We start from the raw sequence: 16,558 nt of genomic DNA, 5'->3' as shown, positions 1-16,558 counted from the left end.
ACTAATATATATAACATTACAAACGCCCTAGTAAAACGTAATCTAATACTATAACTTACTAACACAATCTAACCCCACCAAAAATTCTCTTTTTTTCGCCCCTATACTATAAAAACTAACTCTACTTCTACTCTACTTACTTAACACTTAGTAGAATGCCTCCTTATACTTCCCATATTAGAAAACCTCAATATTTAACCTGTCGTAAGTCTTGGAATACTAGAAGAGACCCCGTAAACCTCTATAACCTTGCAAAATTAATACCTGCTAATATATAGAAACAATCTCTTACAGTTTAAGAAGAGCCCCTTGCTGCTAGCCTTCTACCTCCTAAAATCCATTATTTAGTTTCTGTAAAGGAGAAGAACGGAAGACCTTTGGTTTTATTAGCTAATGACCTTATAGATATCTTTAAGACTTGCACACTTAATAAGGAGAATTGTAAGAAATAGTAATATTACGTCGCTGTAGAGGAAGCCTTTAAACCTTATAGAAGAATAATAAAGACCTAACTTTAAGCACGAAACTTTTTATACTGTAATTAGTACTAGAGTTAGAGTTAATTTAATACTAGAATTGATCATTTCTTAATACCGTCGTATTTTTTGCCTAAAGCATTAGTGTCCGATTACTTTTTACCGCCGCCCCTTCCCCTACTAATGTCCTATAACACTTAGACCATACATAAATACTAGAATTAAAATTATCTATATAGCTATAGAGCCTTAATCCTATTAATTCTATTGCCTAGCTCTTATTAATAATACTAGGACGAAATCCACTAGGGGAAGGGGTACTATAAGGGGGGATTTTTCGGAAGCCTTTCTAGAAATCCTCTACTTATAACCTTCTCTTCTGTAATAACCCCTTTATTACACTATAGAATCTACTATCCTATAATTCCATCTTATATAGAGTATACTACCTACCCTATTTCTACCTCTTATCAAAATCTACCACTAGTTGCCTCTAATCTTCGTTAATGCTTCCTAAATACCCTTGCTAATACTAATAGCTTCCTCTAAGTCTTCATTAGCTAGTAATGTCTGCACTTCTTTACTAATTGCTAATAACAGATCTAATTGCTAACCTCCTATACCCTTATAGTGTTGGTTCTTCTCACTCGTCTATTATAATTTAGTATTTGTAAATCTAATTTACTGGAACTTAATATAAACCCCAATATATACTTCTTGTCCTGTATACCGTGGGACGTTAAATGGAGTTTTATACATCCCTATTGAGATCCTATATTACTTAGTACACTGCTATTATATTATAACCCTATACTAATAACGGAATTACCCGCTTTTGCAGCTCCTCAACTTCGCTAACCCATGCTTTATCTTTGGCGAGTTCCTCCGGCATCCGGCTCTTAGCTTTAAGAAGTACTCTATTAACTATAAATCGACTTATAATACTCTTTGTCATCAGTACTAGCGATTCGGGCATCTATATATATTAGTATATATTAGAACCATATAATATAGCTATCTTATACCTAAAAGCATTCATTTTTGTCTTAAAGGCATGAGCAACATAGTCGAGCGCTATTGGTAAGATTAAGGTTGAAGTATTTATAGCTTTCTACGCTGACAAATGTGCACTAGTTAGGAACACGATTGACCTAGAACGCTTTAAATGCCGTTATTAAGCATGCCATGCATATATTAGCGTTTGGCTTTGCCTTTAAGATTACATCATTACGTCGTTGTTTAAGGATGTTAAGGAATGCCAGGTTGGGCCTTTGAGCGAGTAGGGCTGAGAGCAGTATCTATAGCATCCCGAAATTGAAATTAATAAAGGATGCTTAGAATAGAGTCAAATTTAATATTTAGGTTCTATTCCGTAACAAGCTTTTAGAAGTTTAGGATTTTAATTAAAAAAAAAAAATTTATATACTTTAGATTATGTAAGCGATCCATTATATAATTTAAATCCAATTATTATCCTTTAAAACTACCTTACTACTAATAATACTATATCGCTATATTTTATATTACACTTCTCTAAACTGTATACCCTTTTTTAAAATCCCTAAATAAAAATATATATATTATAGAACTTATCCATAATACCTCTTTTTCTACTACTTTATACCTATTAATCTATTTTCTACTATTTTCTAAACTATATTGTACTAATCTACTATTAGAACTTACCTATTATATATTTTAAATATAACCACCCTTTTTAGAATACTTTGGTCCAATATATACTATATTTTATTTCCTAGTATACTACCTATAGACATTTTTAGGAAGCCTTTCTAAAAACTCCCTTTAATCTATGTTATATAATATATTAATCCATTATAATATACTACCATTTATTTCCACTTTATAGAGACATCTTTATTATAATANNATATATCCAATTACTCTATAAACCCGATCACCAATTTTGAATTGATATTGGATATCTCTAATACCNAACTTAAGAAGTCCTCTATATGCAATTTGAAACCATTAACCCTATATCTAAAGAAGTAAACTTAGAGTTACTCTAACTTAAACCTATCTACCGTAGCCTCTAGCTCTGCACTAGCCGCTTTATACTGTTTAGACTTATGCCTAAAAAGTAATGTCCTAACCCCTTCCGCAAGTGCAACTATTAGCGCCGCTTTATTAACTGCTGTAGTATTAGGGTAACTATTGCCAAACTCCTTATAGATATCCTAATAAACATTAGTTTACTAAGCTAGTATAGCTTAGGATTAATAACCGACCATAGTAGCATTTATATAAGGTTTNGTCTTAGCTTTATTATTAATAAAGGANNTAGCGCCAGAGTGNAATATAATTTGAGAACNNGGTCNATATTTTTTAATAGACATACTATATTAGTTATTATAATGTTAGGGTTATAATATATNGTGGACTTACGTTCGCATTAGAGCTAGTGCTAGTTCTTTAGTCTTATAGCGCCACTCGTTATTAGCCTATAGTCTAGGGTGTATATTGGCTCTAGCTAAGGGTGGCTTCCCATTAATAAGTAATCTGCCTATTACGGCCTTTACGGTATTAGCATGCTTCTTAAGGACCTATTTATTATAAGTTAGAGTAGTAAAGTGTATATTAGTATAAACTTACTTAATAGCAGTTATTGTCTAGAATAAAGTAATTAATGTATTGTCGATAGGGATAGTTGGGGTCAGTAAAGAAACGGACTTAATCCTTATATACAAAGTTGCACCATATAGGATTAAGGCTATGTATAACCTTTTCCAGTGCACGAATTGTGCAGCCTAGACATAGATTGGGATTAGGCTTAGCATAATTAACAGCATAAACGCGTGTATGTGCAAGTGTTAGATTATAATTCTATAGGTAGTTCATTTTCGCAAGATTTTTAATAGCTGGTAGATAGAAATTTAGAAGGTAGAATTTGGAAAATGGAAATTGAATTAAGTTGTTAAGGGAATAGAAGTTTAGCTTTAAATTTAGAAAAATAAATAATTAATATAGTATGATTATATAAGCTCTTAACTAACTATTTTTTATAATTTTTATAATTTAAATTTTATATCTATTCTTCTAAGTCCATTTTACTTAGGAAAGAATAAATTTATTTTTACTAATAAAGGATCTAACTAAGTAAAGGACATATAGTTAATCATTAGTTTATAAACAATAGTATAGGTAAGAAAGGCTATGGCCTATAACTAAGGTACTAAGAACACTTCTAGGAAAGCCTTTAGATAAAAATCTAAGTAGTAGCTATAGTAAAAATAAAAGAAAGACAACACTACATATAATTGGTATAATACTTAATTTTATAAATGGCTGAGGTATAAGTAGGTAAAGGATAAGTTAAGGAAGGAAGAGTAGTTTAGAGTAGTAATTAGGTTTAATCAATTATAAGATAATAAATTAGGGAGAGATCCTTTAACTAGATATTAAATTTAAAAATATGCAATAGGTAAGTTCTAATTAGTAGGGAGGGTAGAATATAGTTAAAATAGAAAATAGATAGAAAGTAGTGGAAATAGGTATTATAGGTAAGTTCTACAATAATAGATATTTTTTTAGAAGGCTTCCTAAAAAGTATAATATAGGTAAAGGGAACTTTAGAAAGGTTAACAGTATTACGCAGCTAATAAAATTCTAGTAAGGACCTAAATATAGAGTAACTATGATATATTAATATACTCAGTGTTAATAATAGCACGTAGGCTGTTAGCATTAACGTTCCTTATTATAACAATGCAGCGACCTTTAGGGATGATAGCTGTGCGGTTTATAATTAGCTAACCTAAAGTGGCGTTATATAGGCTAATATGTAGCAGGTTTCTAAAGACCTTACCAGGCATATAAAGTTAAAGGAAGCTACTTTACTGCGTACCGTTGTTAAGGGTATCCAGGCTTTACTTATACAGCGCTGGTCTAGCAAGGCCTATACTGCCCGCGAGAAGCTTAAGGACGTAATTATTAACGCTTAAATGAATAAACATGTATAGCCCTAAATAAGTCCTTCTAAGATGAGAACAGTGGCTGGGATGCGGAAGATAGTAATGGTCGAGTGTAATAGTAATAAATAGTCGTGGTCCTAGATACTATAATGTTTGTAGGCTTTACTCTAGGTAATAGGCTAGATTAGTACAGTATATGCTTATATATCTCTCTATACCCGGTAGTACGGCCAAATGGTTAATATCTGCTTAGATAGCATTGCCGTAATAACGCCAGGGAGCTTTTTAGAAAGCCTTCTAGAACATGCCCATAAGCGTTAGTTATAAAGCAACGGATATATACCGTAGATACCGACATAGTATAGAAGCACGTAAGTATAATGGCTAGTTAACGCAAGCTGCTAATAACGGACAAATGTTTTTTATAGTATGTTAAGTGCATAAGACGAAATAGGTATCACTTACACAGTTATTAATTAAGGTAGAAGTCTTCGTATTGCTAACTACCTCTTTTATATAGGGGGGCTAGTGGTAATAATAACTAAAGTCTAAGTAGGGATATACGCTAGTGAATAAGTGCTAGAGCACGGATTAGTTAGTGCTTTATTAGGAGCCTTTTACAAAAGAATCTTAGCTAACGCCACTAGGAGTAAATAGGTCTGTTAGTTAACTAAGCAATTTTAAGGTCCCAGAGGTATCAGCACTAGATGCTAGAGTAAGAAAGTAAAAAAGTAAGAAAGCAAGATAGGGAAGTGAAAAAGGAAACATTTAGACGGTATACCGTTAAAAGGGAATACAAAAGGATGGCCGTTAGAATAATACCTAAGAGATCTAACTAGAGCAAGAAAGAAATACGGGAAGCCTTTCTAAAAAGCTAACTAGAGGCTATTACGGTTATCTATAAGGAGGCAATAAGACCAAAAATCCGGCGCGCTAATGCTAGCGGTTAGTATAAGAGCGAAGCTAAGAGTGGGCCAACGGGAAATCAGCGTCTAAGTAGGAAGATGGTAATACTAACCCTATTAAAGAAAGATGCTTAGTGAAAACCTAATTTAGGCAGGGATTCCAGTAGTAGAGAATATAGAAAATTATAAAGACTTGTGAAAATACCAATATGGACTTATTTAGGAAGCCTTCCGATAAAAGTCTAACTAATAATTGCGGTATTGGGTAAGTAGGACTATGCGTACTTATTGTTAGGGGTAGTCATTCTACTAACGTTTAGGTCGACCTTGGCGCGCTTCCATAGGTTTTTGCTAGAGGATACCGTAGTAGTAGCAGAAGTAGCGGGCCCGGTGTTTTACTACTTAGCCCGTAATATTTTTAGTTTGCTGGCTTTAGTCTTAATAATAGGCGCCTTTTTGGCTCGTACCTTAGGGCCGGCAGCCTTAATAGGTTTTTTGCCTGCTGCGCGTAAGTGTGTCTTCTATATAGCTATTACGGGCGCCGCACCGGTATTAGAACCTATATCTTCGTTGTCTTTAACCTCACTAGGCGTAGCCTTACGCTTACGTCTTAATGCTTTTGGCTTGCGCTTAGGACCTTTATCCTCATCGTCTTTTATTTCCGATTGGACTTCCAGATCGGATTCTACGGTTAGATAGAGGTTTTCCTAAAAGGCTTTACTAAAACCTCCATATTAGATAGCCTGGCGGCCGCGTTAAGTTGTAAAGAACTGGATTAGAACTTTCTTAGGTTTGAGTAGGGGTTTGTCTAGTAGCTCTTATAGGATATTAGGATTTAATAAATGCCATAGTTTCCCTTTATTGTTTAGGTGGAAACCTTTTAGGGATATTAAATTAAGGACGTTCTCTAGCCTGGGCGTTGTGTAATTGTATATATAGGTTTTAGAAACTTAATCTTTATTAATTATGGCTATTAGACTAGGAAGGGCGCGAAGGATCTAGGTATTTACTACCTTTTTATTAAACGTCCGCCGCACGTAGTATTTAACAACTATGACCTTGTGGGGCTGTCCTAATTAATATATACGCCCAATTGCTTGTTTCTACGCGTTTGCGCTAGGCGCTAGGTTAAATAGGTGGATATTATAGCAGCTTTACTACAAGTTTAGACCGGTACCATTTACTATATAGCTGGCAATTAGGACCTGGTAGACGTTTAGCGAGTTGAAATTTTTAATAAGATCGGATTTTTAGCCCTAAGTGAGGTCGGAGGCTAGTACGCGGGTATTGATACTAAAAGACACAAATATCTCGCGGATGATTAGCTGCTCTAGCGGGTATAGCGACTAAACAATTGCCTTTTCCTTACGTTTAATAACCTGGTCGGCTATATTAGCGACTAGGGCGCTTAACCGGGATAAGTGTTGCAGAATAGCCCCAATAAGTGGTAGAATATTAGATGCCGGCGGGACGTTATACGGCTATATAGCCGCGGGAAGCTCTAGGGACTTCGCTATTTGTTTAAGAATGGTATAGATTATATAAGGGTTCTTTAACCAGCCCTTTTTGCTCTTCTTAGGTGGATTTATAGCTAAGTAAGAGAGTACCAGTATAGGCTAAGTAGATATTAGCACGAGCGCGTAGTAGCTGTTAGCGTTTATAATAACGCGACTGTCCCCTATACAAGTGGTGTCCGTTACTATAAGCTTTTTAAGGAAGGCTTCCGCGAATGTGTTATAGATAGCTTAAGCCATTAGCGGATTGTTAAGGTTAAGAACGATGCTTTTATAGCGAGGGAGCGCCTAGCTAATTATATTTTGGGTAGAACTAATAGGATAGGACGACGTGTACCGCTAATATATAAGATATTGCGACCAAATCTGCTTAAGCCTACGGCCCTACTTAACGCTATCCTTTAGGCTAAGGACGAACGCAGCGAATAACGCTAAGGTTAGTCGTAGTATAGCCGCTAGGTAATCGTCCGCCACCTTAAAGGGGTCGTCGTTCTTCTTAAAGACGGCGCTATTAGGAGTTCTAATTAGGAAGTTAAGCTTCGGTCGAGGCTTAATTAGCGCCGCTAGGCTAAAGTTGTCCCTAATACCTGTAAATAGTAGGGTGGCGCTATAGAGTACGGTGAAAGGACAATCTATAAACTTAATGGCAATATGCGCTAGGGAATTGTTATTCCTTACGTAATAAGCTTTATTAAGTAGAATGCTATACTATCGACCTAAGAGATCCCTGGGCCATTTCCTGTCTAGTGTCTTAAACCAGTTAATAGGCTAATATACCGACCCCCTCGCCTTAAACGTCGCCCTATAGGTTTTCTTACGCTACTTCTTAAGTGCGCTCGGGCCGTGACGTAATGTAATAGTGCCGTATGTACTAATAACAATAACGCGTGCGTTGGCGCGATCGCCGTTAAACAGTTTATACTTTTACGTAAGGATTTCATTTTAACGCTAGACATTAGCAGCGGCGGATTTTTAGGTTAACGATTTATTATAGTACACCTAGATATCGAAGACGGGTAAGAATCGCTGCAGCTTTTTAATCTACTATTTAATAAGCATAAGCGGGACGACTACTAGGAATGGCTTTGCTGGACTAATTACTTTAAGCGCAGCAGCGTTACGTTTTTTGGTGGCGCGGCGGAATACCTTTTCCTACTTATTAATTGTTTAAGAGCTAGTTAGTAAATAAGAACAATTTTAGGAAGCCTTCTGGAAAGTCTCCTTTAGCATAGGTGGTAGTAGCAACTTATATATAATATATAGCCGGTAAGCTGAAAAGTCTTACCCAGACTAATAATGTCCGCTAGTATTATTCCCCGCATCTTTCTGTGCTCACGTGCGTTTATAATAGTATTTATCCCAACGAGCTGCTACTAGCGAAGCGGCGTTGATAACGACTAGCGAAGGAGACGGGGTTTACGTTAATCTTTAATCCAAAGGTTTTGCATAGACTCTTTAATATTGTCCTATTGGTATTTGGCATTGTTTATTAGCTTACTTAGCTTAGCCAGGTTTTTAAGATCCTTTACTGTAGGCTAGCCTATACAAACTATATTATCGGCCCTATTAAGGTCTTTATCGTCATTGTCTTTTTTAGTAGCATTGTCCTCTATAACCTATGCCTAGCTATCTACTATGCCTAACCTATCTATCCTCGCGGCCGCGGCGTTGTTAAGTCCTAACTGCATCCGCTCAGTAACGGCTATTGCTTTATAATACGTCTTTATAAGCTAGCGCATATAGGCATATTACCAGTATTAGTATTTATAGTTTGCTACTTAGCGAAACTCGGGGGGCAGCTTAAGCTTTATTAACCCACGGACGTAGTTATCGTCATTATTACCTATATTAAATGTTGCCGGACTAACGGCTATATCCTCAATTATTAATTGCGGGTCTACTATGTCCAGTTCTTCTTTATTATAGTCATCGTTGCTATCCGCCGGCAAGGCATCACTAAAGGTACTGTTTAGGTTTTTGTTGGAAGGCTTCCTAGAAGTCTTCTTCCCTGCGCGCGATCGCCTCTTACCTAGGGTATTATTTTCTAAACCCTTAAGCTTGCGCTTATTTGCTTTATGCTTGCGTTTTATAACCCTAGAAGGAGCATTATATGCATTAGCGCGCTTAAGAATTAACCAGATGCGCTGGTTAGCTATATCCTTAGTTAAGCCTTTACTAAAGAGAAATCCTCCTTTCCTAAAGTAGAAGGTTTGTCTTATTTTATATAGAAAATTGGCATAGTGGTCGATAGAGCTCTATCCGTCCTGTTTTTCTAACTAAGGATTAGAGAACTTCTAGTTGCCGTAATACTCTCCCGCAGACAGTGTATAGACAACCGTTTTTAGGTTAAATATGCGGGGCTAAGGTTTCTGCGTGTGTATAGACACCTTATGAGCTAGCTAAAAGACGGCTTCGTTAATAGCCTTAAATATAGATATAAATGGTTCGTTCTCTATAATATGGCTTAGTTCTCAAGTAAAGAGATTATAGAAGTTGGCCAGTTTGGGTAAGCTTCTGGCGATATTAGCGTCCTTACCCTCTTCGGTATCTGGTGCTTCTACTATAGTTTTAATATCCTTTAGGTTAAAATCCTAAAGGGAGTCTGCGCTGTCCGCATCTAAATCAGCAGGGTTAGTAGCTGCCGCGTCACCGCCTGTAGTAATTACTTTAGTAGCATCCGTTATTAAATTGTTAATGCCGCTAAGTGCCTTATTAAAATCCCACTACAGGTCTAACGGCGGCGCGAAAAGAGAGCGTGCTGGTAATAGTAATAACGTTACGGTTTTAGGTAGAGGACTATTTACAGAAGGCTTCTATAAATGTTCCTTTAGCGGTAATATGCTTAACGCCATTAAGGGAGCTACTAGGCTTACGTGTTTATTCTTAGTAGTAGGTATAGCCATATCGGGATCGCGGGGCGAGTTAATACCGTCCGCTGGGTTATTGTCTATCTTAATTAACTAAGTGTAATTTAACTAACTTTACGGCTTAATCTATCCACGGTTAGTATTGCGCGCAGCCTTAATAATAAAAAAAAAGGCAAGGGTTTAGTAAGACTTATAAAAGGAAATCTGGAAAGGCTTCTAAAAAAGACTAAAGTAGCTAGAGCAGATGCGGCACAAAGCCGCCTAAACGCGTGTTAGGCTAAAAGTGTAGTATTAGCAGTATAAACGGTTGCTTAAACAATAGAATCTAAAATTCAAAATCCAAAATCCAAAATGCTGGGTTAGGAATGGCTAAATTAGTTAACTTAAAAAATGCGAATTTAAGTTAAAAGTAGTCGAAGATTTAGAAGTTTAGGTTTATAGACCTCTTAAGATTCTAATTTAGACTAGCGAGCTTATATAATCGCCAAGCCTTTAACTTTTTTATTTATTTAAATTGTAAATTTCTATAAATATACCGTGTGAATTGGGTATAGGATTGCGATGTTTATATATAAATGTTGCGCTATACACTTATAAAGTAGTTTAGCGAAAATCCTAGGGTTATACGCTAGCCTGTTCGCGTAATATATAACGCTTAGGCCTACACGCCTTATAGACTTTTAGGAACTTCACTTTATATACACCTTTATCGGATAACGTTGTATACTAGGACTATTTCTTAAAAGGCTTTCTAAATATTGCCTTGTACATTACCACCTAGTAAGTACTTAGTTAAGGTTTATAAAAGCATCCGTATTTTCTATAAGTTGCGCTATAGTAAGGAATAGTAGAACGGATTCCTTTTAAGCATTACTACCGCCTAGATCTCCTATTAGTTGCTACTTAGCTAGGCCGTAGTAGCGTACGTAGCCGAAGCTTATAATAGCCAAGCAATTTCCCTATACTCTAACCCCTAAAATCCTTAGACCGCACAATGTTAAACGCCCCTAGTACTAAACCCCCTAGTGCTAAACGCTAGCCAAAACGTATAATTCTTAGACTTTAAGTAAACAAATTTACTAGTTGGGACTATTCCGAGTACATCAATGCTATTAAGGTATATCTCGCCTTTACAGGACGTTTAACTAATAATTTAGAATTCTAGAAACACTACGCCTATATTAAGCCGTTTTAAGCCCTAGATATAAACTAGATCTTATTTTATATTACTATAAATATAGAAAAAGATATACCTAACCCCCTAACTATCTAGGAGCTACTATATAAGATATATCGCGTCCATTATAATAAGGAGGGAAAGTTATAAGGCTAGTATTCCCTCTTCTATAAATTAGCTAACTTAGTATATAGCTAAGTAAAACAAATTTAGAATGTTATTAAGGAAATAAATTACCTAACTCGGATACGCAAGTATAGTGATGTTTTATACCCTTAGGCAAAGCAGCCATATTAAAGGTTAGATTTAGATTTTAGACTAGTTTTGGCCTTATTCTAGAACCTATCTAAACCACTTGCATTACTAGGGCAAAGTAATAGATTAATGTTGTACTATAGTTAGGCCGCTAGCTAGGGGGACTTTTAAAAAGGCTTCTAAAAAACTACCTTAATTTGCTATCTACTCTCTATATTACTATTTACCTTTACCGTCTATAATACCATTTTAGACCTTTATTAAGGTAGTAATCCCTTAGCTTAGCTAACGCCTTAGTAGCTAGCCTATGTTTTTTTAAAATAAGTAGTACTTTTTTACCCCTAATGCTATGTGGTCTAGTGTCGTATAATACTACTAAGGTAGCGCCTTATTGGGCAGCAGTAATATAAACTGTTTATATAGTGCGGCCTTAGTCCTTATAAGCACCCTACTAAGGCTATACTATCCTTCTTAACGCCGCCTAGATCTTACTCTAATTTATTTTCTTTAAAATGTGTAAGTAACGTTGCCATTATTACTAGGATTGTGGTTATCTCTATCCCTATTATTATATTAAATATTTAGTAGCTCTTGCACGCCCTAACTAAGAAGTTTATGTGCCTATAAGTGGATTATATATTAACCTTCTTATTATACGCTCAATTAATTAAGCGTTATACTAAATTCTTCACTAAATAATAAGACTTTTGATTAGTTTATTCATTCCCACCTATACCACCTCTAAATACTTGCCCTTTAATGGTGTTTAGGGGAAGTAGACATAGCATGTATATTAAACCCATATCTAATATTATTAAAGATTAACTTTTATCTGACGTCTATTTGCATATTTTGCCTTAGGGTGGAAATTTTATAAGCCAACACGTGTTTTTTAGNNAAAGGGCTGTTTTAGTTATTGCGAANTTCCTTATTTAGTAGTCCTANGGAGTGTTTATAAACGCCTCTATATCTTAAAAATAATTTATAAAATTGTTTAAGAAAGATTCACCTAGTCCCAAAAATCATATATAAGTTCCTCTTTGTTAATTATTTTTAGGCCTAAATATATAGCATTTAGGGTGTAGACTTACTTATACTTCTATAAATTTTAATATTTTATTATATAGATTCTGCTATAACTTATTATATATAAAGTTATTTTTTAACTAAATATAAAAGCTAAAGTTAGTGCGTTTAGAATTCCATTATCTATACACCTATATAGGATAATTTATACATGAATATTAAAGGGTTTATATAACCTACATACCTGAATTAGTTAGTTTAGTTACGCTATATAGATATCCGTATTTATAGTTTCATATAAGTAACTGAATTCTTATAGGCGAATCTAAGCATTACTTACCACCTAGATCTCCTATTAGGTTGCTACTTAGCTAGCCGTAGTAGCGTACGTAGCCGAAGCTTATAATAGCCAAGCAATTTCCCTACTCTAACCCCTAAAATCCTTAGACCGCAACCAATGTTAAACGCCCCTATATATTAATAAAACCCCTAGTGCTAAACGCTAGCCAAAAACGTATAATTCTTAGACTTTAAGTAAACAATTTTACTAGTTGGGACTATTCCGAGTACATCAATGCTATTAAGGTATATCTCGCCTTTACAGGACGTTTAACTAATAATTTAGAATTAGGAAACACTACGCCCTATATTAAGCCGTTTTAAAGCCCTAGATATAAACTAGATCTATTTTATATTACTATAGATATAAAGAAAGACTTACCTAATCCCCTAGCTATCTAGGAGCTACCGCATAATAATATATCGCGTCCATCGTAATTAAGGAAGGTATAGCCAAGTAAAAACGAACTAAGGAACGTTGAGGAAAAGAATTACCTAACTCTAGATACGCAAGTATAGTGATATTTCTATACCTTTAGGCAAAGCAACCATATTAAAGGTTTAATTTAGATTTTAGACTTTAGAATTAATCTAAACCGCTTGCATTACTGGGGCAAAGTAATATTAATATTATACTACGATTAGGCCGTTGGCTAGGGGAACTTTTAGGAAGGCTTCTAAAAAACTGCCTTAACCATTACTACCTTAACTATCTAAACTAACGTAGTAGCAAATATTGTTGTTTTAAATACCGTTTAAAAAAAACTTTATTAAGGTAGTAAATCCTTTAGCTAATCTATATAGACCTGTTATATAGGACCTACCTAGCGTTGCTTAATTATTTTGGTAAACTAAATTAACTTAAGCAATAATCTAAGAACCTCTAATTGATCGGCGTTTGCTTTTACTGCCCGCTTAGTCCTACGCCCTTATAGACTTTTAGGAACTTCACTTTATATATACCCTTCTATTAGTTATAGGCATTACGTTATATATAAAGACTATTTCTTAGAAGGGTCTATTAACGAAGATCCAAAGTTAAGGAAAAGGAAAGGAGAGGATAAGCAGCACCGCTTAAAGATTTATACAATCTTTAAGTCACGTAACCGCAACCTACGGCAATCTACCGTAATCTGCCGCAATTTGCCAATACCATAACACTTAGAGGTTACGCTATAGTAGAAATTAGTAAAACAAGTTTCTCTTAAGTACTAAATATCGCCTTTATTACCTCCATTATGTACATTTTTTTTAAGTAAGTAGTACTCCCCTACCCCCAATGCTATGTAGCCCAGTGTCGTATAATACCACTAAGGTAGCGCCTTATCGGGCAGTAACAATGCCTAACTTTACAACCCCTTTATATAGTACGGCGTCAGTCCTTATAAATACCTTACTATTCTTTTTAATACCCCCTAAATCTCACCCTAATTTATTCTCTTTAAAATATGCGAGCAACGTTGCCATTATTATTAAGGGTGTAACTATCTGAATGCCTATAATTACGTTAGATATTTAGTGGCTCTTGTACGCCCTAACCGAACCCTTTATATACCTATAAGTAGATTTATTTAAGATCTTCTATAAGCCCTTAATATATAAAACCAAGACTTAGCTGGTTTATATCCACCTTATTCTAGCCTAACTCCTTTAAGCTCTTAGGGTTTGTAGTAATTATATCTAAATACGTACTTAGTAATAGGTATAACTAAGGATTAGGTGTAATGTATATAACTTTAGCGCTAAGGACTTAATAGATAGCTAGCCCGGTTTAGGTAAGGGTTATAATAGTAGCAGTGTTATAGGTTTATAAGGCCTAGAGTATACAATTACAATAATTAATACACCTCCTACCTTATAATACCTTAGGAGATAGGCTTAAAGGGTAAAGTAGGATGCGATAATTGCTGGGGAACTGTCTAAGAAGAATTATTACTTGCACTTATATAGACACCCTATTATTAATTCGTAATAGGTATCTATTGGTCCCGTAAGTAAACTAATCCTACTACCGCCTAAGTCTCCTATTAGTTACTGTTTGGCTAGGCCATTATAGAGTGTATATGCGTAAGGTGGCCGAAGCTTCTAATAGCTAAGCAATTTCCCTACGCTTAAAATCCCAAACAACTAGAGGCTAACCCCCAATCTATATACCATATAATGTTAAACCCCCTTAGTGCTAAACACCAGCCAAAACGTGTAATTCTCAGACTTTGAGTAAATGAATTTACCGGTCGGGACCCTTCTAAGTACACCAACGCCATTAAGGCATATCTCGCCTTTGTAGGACGTTTAACCAATAATTTAGAATTTAGGAAACACTACTCCTATATTAAGCCGTTTTAAGCCCCAGAGGTAAACTAAACCTTATTTTATATCACTATGGATATAGAGATAGACTCGGCCAACTCCCTAAATATTTAGAAGCTACCGTATGAGATATATCGCGTCTGTCGTAATAAGGAGGGGAAGTTATAAGGCTAGTACTCCCTCTTTTATAAATTAGCTAACTTAGTATATAGCTAAGTAAAGCGAATTTAGAACGTTATTAAGGAAAATAATTACTTAACTTAGATACGCAAGTACACTAATGTTTTATTACCTTAGGCAAAGTAGTGATGTTAAAGGTTCAATTCGAATTCTGGACTAGTTTTAGCCTTATTTTTATAACTAATTTAAACCGCTTATATTACTAGGGCAAAGTAATATATTAATATTGTACTACGGTTGGGCCGTTAGCTAGGGGAACTTTTAGAAAAGCTTTTAAAAAACTGCCTTAACTATCTAAAGTGACGTAGTAGCGAATATTATTATTGTTTGCAGTCCGTAATACTATTTGCTAGCCTATTCTCATAACACTTAACGCTTAAGCCCCCACGTCTTATAGACTTTTAGGGAACTTCACTTTATAGGTTATATACTAGGACCATTTCTTAAAAGGCTTTCTAAATATTGCTTTGTATATTGCTACCTAGTAAGTGCTTAGTATAGTTTATATAATGCGTACGCAGGTAGGTTCTAAGGTAAGTTAGTAGCACCCCTAATCTGTAAGATATATAGATAAGTACGCCAGAATTAGGGAGATAGTTGAAAAGATCTGTAAGTAGGGATAAAAGACAATATAGTATGGCTGGGGGGGGAGAGGAGAGAGGTTATATATAAATGGATTTATATCGCGTTCTTAAAGCGTCTTACAATGCCTTCTATATTGCAATTTTATTCTTTTTTATTCTTTTTTCCTTTTTATTCCCTATTTTAGGGGGCTAGAGCATATAAGCTAGAGAGAAGAGAGAGGCTAAGAGTTAGTGCGTTAGGTTGTGGCCAAAATTAGGCGTTTAGCGCTGCTAAATTCTGGCGTATTAATACTTTTGGCAGAAAGGCGATGTTCCTCTAACCGCCCGGCTAGATGCCCGGTAGGATAGATTTAAGGGTAGAAATGTTTTTAGTATATTCCTAGGCCAACCTTATATAAATAATTTGTAAATTCTAGTATTCCAAATCCTCTAAAGTAAGAATAGTAGTTCTCTAACAACTTAAATTTTGCTAGAATTATACAGTATGTGTTAAGACGTTGTCGCTTAATTTCGCTGCGTAGCTATCTATAAATAAAGGGGAGAAGATCCGCTTTGATTTAAGCATTATATAAAATACACAAATGTCCTACTAGGTGGTCCTCTTTATCCTCCGCTATAAGACCGTAAATATGTCCTTTAAGAAAACGACGACAGTATTAACTGTCCTAAATACCAAGGGGAGACGCTACCTAAAACTCCCTAGGAGTATATAACTTCTAGCTTAGGGTAATAGCAAGAATTATAGAGATACGGATAAACACGTCCTATGTTAATATTAGATATTAACGCACTTTATAGTGTTTATGTTAATAGAGTTAAGAGCTATTCTAATCTCCCTTACTACTAGCTGCTTATCTATTCGTACCTAAGAACTTTTAAGCTTATTTTTGTTATTATAATGCATCGAGTTTTAGTTTCGCCACTAATTCTTGCTCCTGTCTCCCTCCCTAATAGAAAGTATAGTAGTACGCTTTTACTTTCTTAATATAA

The sequence above is a fragment of the Cenococcum geophilum genome, assembly GCF_001692895.1.
Source record: "Cenococcum geophilum 1.58 unplaced genomic scaffold K441scaffold_72, whole genome shotgun sequence".
Taxonomy (NCBI): Eukaryota; Fungi; Ascomycota; class Dothideomycetes; order Gloniales; family Gloniaceae; genus Cenococcum; species Cenococcum geophilum.
This window is presented reverse-complemented; position numbering follows the sequence as displayed.